General features: G+C 46.2%; 1 long non-coding RNA gene across 1 annotated transcript in view; it reads right to left on the bottom strand.

The window, feature by feature from the left end:
- Positions 1–6,629: 6,629 nt before the first annotated feature.
- LOC144753663 (uncharacterized) overlaps positions 6,630–10,534 on the bottom strand; it is a 63,764-nt gene continuing 59,859 nt past the window's right edge. The window contains exon 5 of the long non-coding RNA XR_013594460.1: positions 6,630–7,476. This is a non-coding gene — a long non-coding RNA (uncharacterized LOC144753663). The remainder of the gene's footprint in view (positions 7,477–10,534) is intronic.

Below are 10,534 nucleotides of genomic sequence, written 5' to 3'. Positions count from 1 at the left end.
GTCTCTGCATGAGGCACAGACACCTCCTGCAGCCAAGCCAGCATGATCCACAGCCCGCATGCTAGGAGCTCTGTCAATATATAAACAGGAGGAAGGGCTGCATGCGCTCAGCAGAGCAAGTGAAGAAGAGACGACACATAAAGGGGTTGAAACAAATTCAATTCAAGAGCTTTGCCTACAGAGAACAAAGGATGCTGACCTAAACCCATTCAACAAGAACATGTTCATGCTGTCTCCCACCGTTCCTCCTTTTCATTACCTCCACCTCAAATACACACCCCCTTCCGTGTAGATCATGAGGCATGTTACGTATCCCGCGCATGAACATTAAGAAAATATCCCCATCCTCATTAGAAGAGTGGTTTTAATCTTAGCGCACCCTCCCCAATAAGAGTAAAACATTACATGGCACTCGCCCTGCTTATACTCTTGAGCAAAACAAATGAAATGCAACCCATATGGAGCTAGTAACGTCTGTGCTTTTAATAGATAAATCAAAACACACCTCAATGCGGTTGTCAAAAAGAGGCAAAAAAACATCAGATTATTAGGCGGCGTACCTGATTTGGATGTTTCTGGGATCCGGCTGGTAAGTCATTCAAGACTCATTACCCATCTTGTAAAATTGCTGTTGGGAAAATCCAGTCTCAAGTACTCTAGTTTTATTTACAAAGTGCTCTATATACTTTTTTTAAATATGCTGGGTGAGTGCCATGTAATGTTTTACTCTCATTGGGGAGCATGCACTAAGATTTAAACCCCTCTTCCAGAAAGGCGGGCCGCCATCGGCCCCCACCACAAGTATGGCGGGCGCTCCGGACCCCACCCCCTCTCTGTGTTGGGGCGAGCCTGTCGCTCTACAATGATGCAACAGAATCACTTCTCGGTCACCAGTGAGAAAAGGCCAGGCAGGGTAGAACTGGCCTGGTATGTATGGGGTTAAAAGGCCATGGGGCGCGTGAGTCTGCTTCTTTGACTCCGCACTCCATGGCCTGCCTCTTCAACCTCTAGCGAGGCTGCAATTCTTTTTCTTGTTTTTTTGCCCTTGCAGGTCTTCGGGTGTTCCATCTCGGTGTAGGTGAGACAGAGCAGGAGTCAAGCAGCTGATCTTTTCCCTGAACTCTGTACGAGGAGGTCAGGAGTGGCACCGGAGAGAAGTCCAGCTCCTGAGAGAGGGCTTCAGAGCTGCGTACGAGGGAAATGTGGAGAGCAGGAGGCTGACGGTGCTCGGTGGCCCGAGTCCTCTGTGGTTGCGGAGCACATGGGGTGTTTACAACGCCCAGCGGTATCAAGAAGCAGCGGCGGTACAGATTAACACCTTGGACCGGACCGTCCCAACCTAGAGCACACGTGCATTGGTGAGTAATGCCCCCCTCCTTCACTCAGTTTATAATTCACAACAAGCTCTGCATGGTGGATGAAGGACCCGATGTATGTCCGGGAAGTGCAGAGAGCTGTTTAGTTCTTTGCGGGTTGAAGCACTTTACTACTTTGCCAGAGTAGATCTTTTATCAGGGGATGTAGCTCAGTGGTAGAGTGCGTGCTTCGCATATATGAGGCACTGGGTTCAATCCCTGGCCTCTCCAGTTATTAAACTATCGAGCAGCAACCTCATCGGGTTCATCTTTAAAAGCGCAGGACTGGGGCATGTTTAATGTTTATTGCGCTAGATTGTTGTGTATTATCTCTAACCCTGGGCGTAGTGGGCGTAGTGGGCGTAGTGGGGCTACGCAAAGCATCACGAAGTGGGGGAAATCTATGCACACACTTTGCGTAGCCCAACTGCGCGCCGCCGCCTCCCTCCCGCCCTCTTCTAAATGCGGTTAAAATCTTTTAAAACATTGTAAAACTAATGAAAACGACTTACCTGAGATGCGGCGTCCCGGGGATCCCTCCTCCTGATTTCTCGCCGACTTCTTCCTCACGAATGCGCATGCGCGGACGCCCGTGCATGCGCATTTCTCGCAAGAAACACTGTAGAAGGCTGTGTTAAGGGAAATTAAGGGCATCTGCATTTAATATGAAGAAAAGTATGCAGTGCTTGGCAGTGTAGTAGGAGTTAATCTTTGTTTCTGGGGTGTCAGGCTAAACATCCCTACAAGGTGGAACAACCTGGTAATTGGTGCTATGCTAGGCTGTCACAATGGAAAGTCTGATGTAAAATGTTCCTCATGCAGTACAACTGCTGCGCTGGTCTTATGGGTGGTTTATGTTGAGGGTGTGTTCAGATTGTGACGTGCCTACGTTTTAAAGTGGCAAATGTTTAAAGTGATGCTGACTAGCCAGAAAACAGAACCTGGGTGAGGGTGCTTTTGAAGCATTTGCTTTTGACTCATAATTTGCTGACCTTGTTTCTGTTGGTTATAGGTTTTGGGCACTTCGCTGCAATTGATCAGTGGCATTAATGCATATGCCCTCTGTGGGAATTGTGGTGGTGATTCGTGGCCAGATGTAGGTCGGTCGGTAACGGCCGAAAATCGGTATTTTCGGCTGTTACCGACCGGTATTACAGATTTTGCATGTAGGAGCACAATTTTACAGAATTGGTAAATTTACCGATTCGTTAAATTTACCGATTCTGTAAAATACCGAATCGGTATTTTTACCGATTCGGTAAATCTCAGATGTAGGTGGGACTCTTCAGAGTCCCAAAGGCCCTACAAATTCGGTATTTTAACACCCAATCCAATTGGGTGTTAAAATACCGAATTCAGGTGTGCATGCACATGTGTGCATGCACACCTAGCCATGTGACAGACAGACATGCCCTTAGGGCATGTCTGTGTGCCACATGGCGCACATGCCTATTTTTGGGGTGCCAGAGGGTGTCAAAGTGACACCCCCTGCACCCTTGCTAAAATCGGTATTTACCGATTCTGTAATTACAGAATCGGTATTGCCCATTGATTCCTATGGGCTTCACAGCCCATAGGAATCAATAGGAAATACCGATTCGGTATTTCCAGATTCGGTAAATACCGAATCTTAAAGATTTGGTATTTACACATCTGGAAATACCTACATCTCCCCCCTTCATATTTACCACTTCTTAAATACCGAATCGGTAAAATTCGGTATTTAAGAAGTGGTAAATAAGAATTACCTACATCGGGCCCTAAGTGTCTTATGGTTGACTTAGCTAATTTACTGGTAAATCTCTTGGAACTACATGGGTGTGTGTCATGGCCTGTAAGCTAAATGCTGCCTGTGGGCTTGCACCACTGGTTGTGCCACCCGCATGGGTAGCCATGTAAATATATGTCAGACCTATCACTGTAGGGTCTGCGCACACAATTGGTAAATTGCCATGTTGGCCCAAACCTTCTTTTCTTTACATATGTTACCTCTAAGGTAGTCTACAGGATTCCACACTGGGTGAAATTACTTACTGAGGAAGTTATGCTTAGCATATTACAGCAAGTTATTTGCATGGTTTTGATGTCAGGCCTACTTGGCAGTGTCCTCGGGGAGGGTCCCTCAAGTATACTTTCAACACCTATGGCATCAAACAGTACATCTCAGGCCTTGTTGTCACACCTTCAAAGGTATCCCTGCACATTGTGCACAATAATGTATTGTATCACACAGTACCTTTGCACCCATGTGTCTGTTCACTTGTACCATGGATATCCGTGTGGCATTGCATGGTGCCGTCGCACCCCTCTGCGTGTACAATGTGGCATTAGTTGCTGGGGTTTGTTACGCTGTATCTCTGCACTCTTGTGCATGTAAACTTACATAATGAGATGTACGTGTGGGGTCACGCATTACTGACGTCCTTGGGCCTGTACAATTAAGCAGGTTCTTCGTTATTCCTGTGTTGTGTCGCACTGGACCAACTCCCTCTGGGGCTGGTGCACATTTGGGTGCCTATCTTGTCAGACAGACTGTATTCAGATGTAGTATCACGCAGTATCGATGCATCCATGTGGCGTCACACAGTACCGGCGCACCCCTGTGCGTGTACAAGGTGGCATTATATGCTTAGGGTTTGTCATGCGGTATATCTACACCCTTGTGCCTGTCAGCTATTCCTGTGTTGTCGCACGGGACCTACTCCCCCTGGGGCTGGATTTGGGGCATTTGGATGCCTATGTCAGACAGTACCTGTGAACCATTGGGCGCGGACAGTATCTAAGCACCCTAAGCTGGGGGTGGGGGTGAAAAAGGGGGGGATACAGTTCACGATGTAGCGCTGACTTGCGAATTGTGTTTAGTCATCTAAATGCAAAAGGCACTTGATGTTTGATTTTCATTTATGTATGACTGGATCCATGCCTGATGCCTGGGAAGTGCTCCTCACCACTAGGACTGCAATATGTGGACAACCAAGGGGACCAGTAGATCCGAAACGTGGGTGGCAAGCTACGGCATCACGTGTGAGGGCCGATTAATTCAAGGGCTCAGTCGGTGCCAGCAGGAGACGGTGCGGCATATGCACTATAGTTGAAGTGTATAAGTGTGTCAACAATTGGGGGTTGCCATTTGTGGTAAGTTAGCAGTACGCTGCCTTACAGGTGTATACCTTGCTAGCTTGACCAGAACACAGGTATTACGGGCAGATGCGACACATCAGCACCCTTGTCGTGGAACGGTTATCTGCCATTACAGTGCCTGTGCTAGCGGGCGTCTTCGTAGCGGACACTACAGTGTTGGGATGCTCTGTAGTAGGAGGATAGGCTTGCACAGAGCTTATCCAAGGAACATACTGGCCAGGGGTAGATAGTTCACGGTTTTCATGATATGCTTATGGGAGAGCGTAGGGTCTGTGGGGCACTCCTTGGGTAGCCTTGCAATGGTACAGTTACACCAGCAATGAGTGGCATTGTCTTGGGCGACGTGATTATCCGGCGCACTGTGATGCTATCAATTGAGGCCAGGTAGGGGCTCCAAGACAGTGTGTCTAGTAACTATGAGTAAGCCAGCCCTAGCATTATCCTGCAACTTGGGAATGACTGGGTAGAAGGGGGGTTGGTCAGGAACACTAATCTCTGAAGTGGGTTGGTTTTTCCACGTCTGTAGCCGAGATACGCCCTGTGACAGGGACTCCAGAGATTCCAAAGGGGTGGGCACTGTATCTGTGAGAATGAAATCTTTAAGGAGGATAAGTTGAACAGGCCGGTTTTATGGTGTCACTTCACAGAAAAAGGGGGGCTCTGCCTTTAGTCAGCCCAGGGGTTTCGTTATGGACCTTTTGGGTAAACATGGGGCTCCACCCAGCATAGTTATCCTACAATTGGGTGGGAACGACCTGGTAAACCTGGGGCGAAGGGGTCTGATGTGAGCCATAATCGCAGCGGTGGGTTTTAGCTAAGACATGCCAGGGGTGCATCATAGTATGGTCTCAGGTGGTACCCAGATTTCAATGGAGGGGGGAGATTCGGTAAAAGCATTGAATGACTCTTTAAGGAGGATCAATAATAAAATAGAAATTGTTCAAGTCTCCACAACTACAGACGATCACACACAGGTGTATCAAGGGGGAGCCGTGCTTCTTAAAAGACGGGGTCCACCTGATTAGGCTAGGGAATGAAATCCTGTTAAAACATATAGTGGCTTGGCTGGGGAGTTTTAAGGACAGGGCATGACCTTTCATTGAAGTGTAGAGGGGGGCCAGATAGTTGGTCAACTTCGCTGGCCTGTGGCAGGAAGGTCATGATTGGTGAGCAGTAAATTTAAGGTCCTTAGAGGACAGCGACATTCTTGAATGGGGTCCCCCAAGGGGAGGGACAAGTGGTCTCTTCTAGAACTCCAGGGGCAGTTACAGCCTGTTGGCTAGTAGGGTGCGGGGGAGGGGGGAGTCATGCTTTCTCTAGGCTGGTTGGCCACCCCGCATATGCACAATGACACCAGTAAATGGCGCAGAGATACAAGGGCCCCCTTTAATGGAGTTAGTAGAGCATACGGGGGCAACCGGGGGGGAGTACCCTCACGGTAAACGGGCCCTCTGCGCATGCGCACTCCGACTGGTGGGCATGGTTAATTGATAAGGATATGGAGTGAATAGAGTGGATGGGGTAACCAGGGGGGGAAGTACCCTCATGGTAAACGGGCCCTGTGCGCATGCGCACTTTGACTAGAGGGCGTACTTAATTGATAAGGATCTGACACCAGTTAGTGACCTTGCTGTAGGCCCAAATAGGATATGCAGAAAAGTAATTACTGTATGATTATGGTTAATATGTTCGATTCGGATAAGAAATACCTTTTACTAGAATTATGTTAAGGTTAGCCATCTGATATCTGTATTTATCAATTGTAATCAATGTCATGGAAAGTTTTCTGCGTAATCATGTAAATATTGTTTATTTCAATTTTGTTTATTTGTATGTTTGATAAATACTTCCGGGGGTTGTACGACCCCCTGTTCCAGAGAAATCTCTCTCGTGTTACGTTAATAATGTTTGATAAAGGAAGGGTGGGGGTTTTAGGCAGTCCCAGTCCATATAATGACCATGGGGATGTTTTGTTAATGTTCATGCGCGGGATTTGTAACATGCCTCATGATCTACACGGATATGCTTGTTAGTATCTTTGTTATATTGTGTGCACGCATACACCGGGATCACACATCCAGGTCTCTCTATCCTGTTAAAATAAAAGTTAAAATAAAAGTGGAGCCATTATGGAATGATGGAGTTTTACATTTATGCAGGTGTTGTTAGGTCCACTCTGTCGCTTTGCTCGTGCGCGAGACATGTAACATGCTTCGTGAACCACACGGAGGTGTTTGTTAGTATCTCCTTTGATATACTATGAGCAGGCGTACACCGGGATCGCACATCCAGGTTTCTTTATACTCTTAAAATAAAAGAGGGGCCATTATGGAATGATGGTCGTTTACATTTATACAGATATTGGAAGTTTTGTTAGATCCGCTCTGTCTCTTTGCTTTTACCTTTTTCGAAAGACACATACTAGCCCTTTGAATCTCACATCAATTAGGGGAACAACCAATTTGGGTTCCCAAATCCAACCCCAACAAGTAGTAAAGGGTGGCCTCAACAGTGTAGAGCGTGGTATGAGGAGGAGTACAAGAGCATCTCCAGAATAGCAGCGTATTACCTGCCATCTGCTGCTCGAATGCCCCCGCATGAGAATTTTCCATCCAACCATTTCTGTGAGCGAGTCTCTATCACTAGTCCTTCTAGCGACCAAATAGGCCCGCTTTCTCTACCTTTGTGGAACAGTTACCCTCCAGTCGTTATACCATCCTGCGCCAGGTACTTCAGGACACAGTGCTGGAATAGTCATGGGGAATCAGTGGTGCTGGTTAGACATGCAAATGCCAGCTGCTGGCGGCGTTGGTGATGTTGTTGCCTGGAGGATGGAGGCTGGTGACTGGCTAATGCCTGGAGCTGCTGCAGCTGCCTCATTCTCCTTCTCCTGCAGGGCCACCAGCTTTTGGAAATCGCCCTCTTTGCCACCAGCCTATGCCACCAAAACTGGACTGCTATCTACTACCTGTAGGAGTTCCTATATCAAGAAAGAAAAAAGTCAAATTGTAAACAATGTTCTGTGAATTGCACTTGTTTAACATTATATAGTGGTAGAGTGGCAGTACATTGCTGGTTCCCCCTGGCCATTGACATTTGATGTGCTTAGTTACACTCACAGAGCTATTTTTTACCCACACATGCCTGGTATAAAAGGCAAAACCACTGACTCACTGAAAGGAATTAAGGCAGAATAACAGCACACCAGAATTACAAAAACAACAGGTATGTTTTTTCCTTGAAGGATTTCCTGGTACAAAACTAAACAGACACTTTGGGTGGAAAAATGAAAACATATTACCTCACATTAATTGGTAAGGCATTATTCATTATGGAGTATAACATAGTATAACATGTGTATCTGTAAAGTACACATTCACTTACAAGGGTATCTTGGCACTGAATAACAGATGTTATTGTGTAAGCAGTCTTGTTAGGCTAAATAAATGGAGGCATGCTAGCTAGCGCATCAGTTACTTTGCTACTCTTTGCATTCTGCAGCTGGGCAGCTGTAATAGACAATTATCTCACTTTGATTCCAATGGCCTTGCTCCTTTCCAAATGCCTTTCAAGTCTGCCTTGACTGCAAACAGGCATATGAATAAAACTAATTTCACTACTTCACACATGTCCCTTATAAAATGTAGATATCCTGTCCTCTGTAAAATGTAAATTGATACTTGTATAGCGCACTACTCACCCGCAAGGGTCTCAAGGTGCTTGTACGAATACCACTGTGGAACCCATCCTGGCTTTTCCTGTGAGGTGTCCACTCATGGGCACCCCCAAGGTGGAGGCCAGGCATCCTTAGCGTTGTGGAACTGTTGTGGAGATTAAGCAAGCTATTGCTCAAAGTTGCAGAGTGGGACTCCATGATTGGAAAAGGCACCGAGGCGAGAATTATCAGGTCAGTGGAATTGTTTAGCCCAATACTCGCTGAGACGGGGAATTGAACCCTGGTCCGGGCCAGACCTCTGCATCAGGGTCTGCCGCTCTAACCATTGAGCCACACTTCTCCACAAAGTAAGTACACAGTGGGAAAAGCAATGCTGTGCAGTACAGGAAAAGAAGGGGATCCAGTTTGCATTCGGAGCGTTCACCACAGAGTATCCCATCCGCAAAATTCAAAATCAGGCACTTAGTCCCATTGTACTACCCTGGCCTCACTCTCCACCACAAATTATTTCCAACAAATACATTCGCTTGGCAGTAAGGAAAGGATACTTAACTTATTCTACTGCAGGGTAAGTTAGAGGCTTTAGACTAGGTGTACAGAGGTTGTGCTATAGAATAGTGGGGTGTCACTGATCATCATTTTCATATGCTCACAAAGGTCTACATACCTCCTATAGTTAGTTTGGAGGCTGAACCAAGAAGGTAGGAAACCTTTGCATTTCAAAGTCATGCCTCTAGAAGCTTCTCCCCAATTCAAAGGCAGAACTGGGTATAAAACCTGGACGTCAGACACTAACTCTTCACGACACTTCTGGGCCTGTGGATACTGTGCCAGAAAGAAGGACTGCTGTGCTGTTGAAAGGACTGCCCCTCTGCTGAACTGCTGCTCTGATGGAACTGATGCCCTGTTTGCTTAGTTGCTTTCTTCTGTCCTCTTGTCTGAGTGAGAAGCGTCCTGTAACTTCACTGTTGAACCCAGGACCCCAGAGTGACTACAATGGCTAGTCTGCTGACCTCCTGATCTGCAATTCTAGGACATAGGTAGCTGCACCATCCCCTGGACCCGACTGAAGAGGGTTCCCGACCCCATGTGGTGCAAGTCCTGTGTGGCTCAGGAAGCTGTTTTCAAGCTTCTGGGCTCTTTGCGACTGCAAACTGTCTCATTCCCACTGAGACCTTGCCACTTGCCCCGCTATTCAATGTATAGCTCGGGGAGCAACCTCTTTGCACTGCAGCATCCACCACCAACATGAAGCTCCAGCAATGTCCGCCTGTGACCCATGGCCACACCGATTGGATTTGGTAATGTTTTTAGAGGCTATTTATTTACTTAGCAGAAATGCAGTGCAGGGAGAACAAATAAAAAAATGTGTGTATGAGAATGGTAGTGAGTTTTGAAATTGCAGATACATTATCTGTTGAACGAGATTGAGGAGTGTTGGGTGCAGCTGACAGTCTGAGATGTCACCTGATTTGGGGGGCCCGGTTACTGTGCTTGCATTAAGGCACATGGTAACCTGGCTACACCATTGGACCATAGTGTAACACAATAATAAAGTAATGCAATACTGCAGCACAAAAACAAAGCAGTATAAAAACAACAGATCATTGCCACATCAAAAATCACAGAAATATATCTACAGTCATACTGGTCATATATTAACACCCTCTCAAATAGCGTTTCTAAATATAGTAGAAGAGGGTGTTTGCACCAAGCACTGCCTTACTACCAAGGATGTATATTAGTGTTGGTTACAAATGTTTTGTGATTCGGTCAATGGAATACAATGTCAGAGCAGTTGATGCTTAGGATGTGTAGCAATCCTTCCTCGTAGCACTAGTTTGGATAAAGTTGACATGCTGGGACACGGTGACCTGAATTTCAAATTCAGATTTGCCCAACAACTACAAAAATTGGGCCCATTAGAATTAAAAGTCTTTCACAATTTTGATATCCTACGCTTTCCTACTGAGCTTCTCATTCTGAGTTGCATAGTACTTTGCTGTTTATTTTATTATTTTATTATTACTGTGTTGCACATCTGTTGAAGCTCTGTGTAATTACAAGGTATACCCCACGGAATGGGGAATTATCATGTGAAACTGATTTTTCTGTTTGTAAACACAGACAGAATTCCCAATTCTATGGGGTTTAAGCATACGTTTCCCTCCTGCTATTAGAAAGTGGCAAATGTATGTGTGGTCTGGGTGGGGTGGTAAGAGAAGGAATGGGAATAGGAAGAGTAGAAGAGAGAAGGTGTTTATCTGGAATGGGGTGAATTAACAAAGGTGAAATTAGACTTGGCTGCTGCTGCAGTTAAAACATCATGCAATTGTACTGTGTAAAATTACCACACTCTAAA

This window comes from Lissotriton helveticus, chromosome 5_1, assembly GCF_964261635.1.
Source record: "Lissotriton helveticus chromosome 5_1, aLisHel1.1, whole genome shotgun sequence".
Classification (NCBI taxonomy): Eukaryota; Metazoa; Chordata; class Amphibia; order Caudata; family Salamandridae; genus Lissotriton; species Lissotriton helveticus.
The sequence above is the reverse complement of the archived record's forward strand: the minus strand, read 5'-3'. Positions and strand labels throughout refer to the sequence as shown.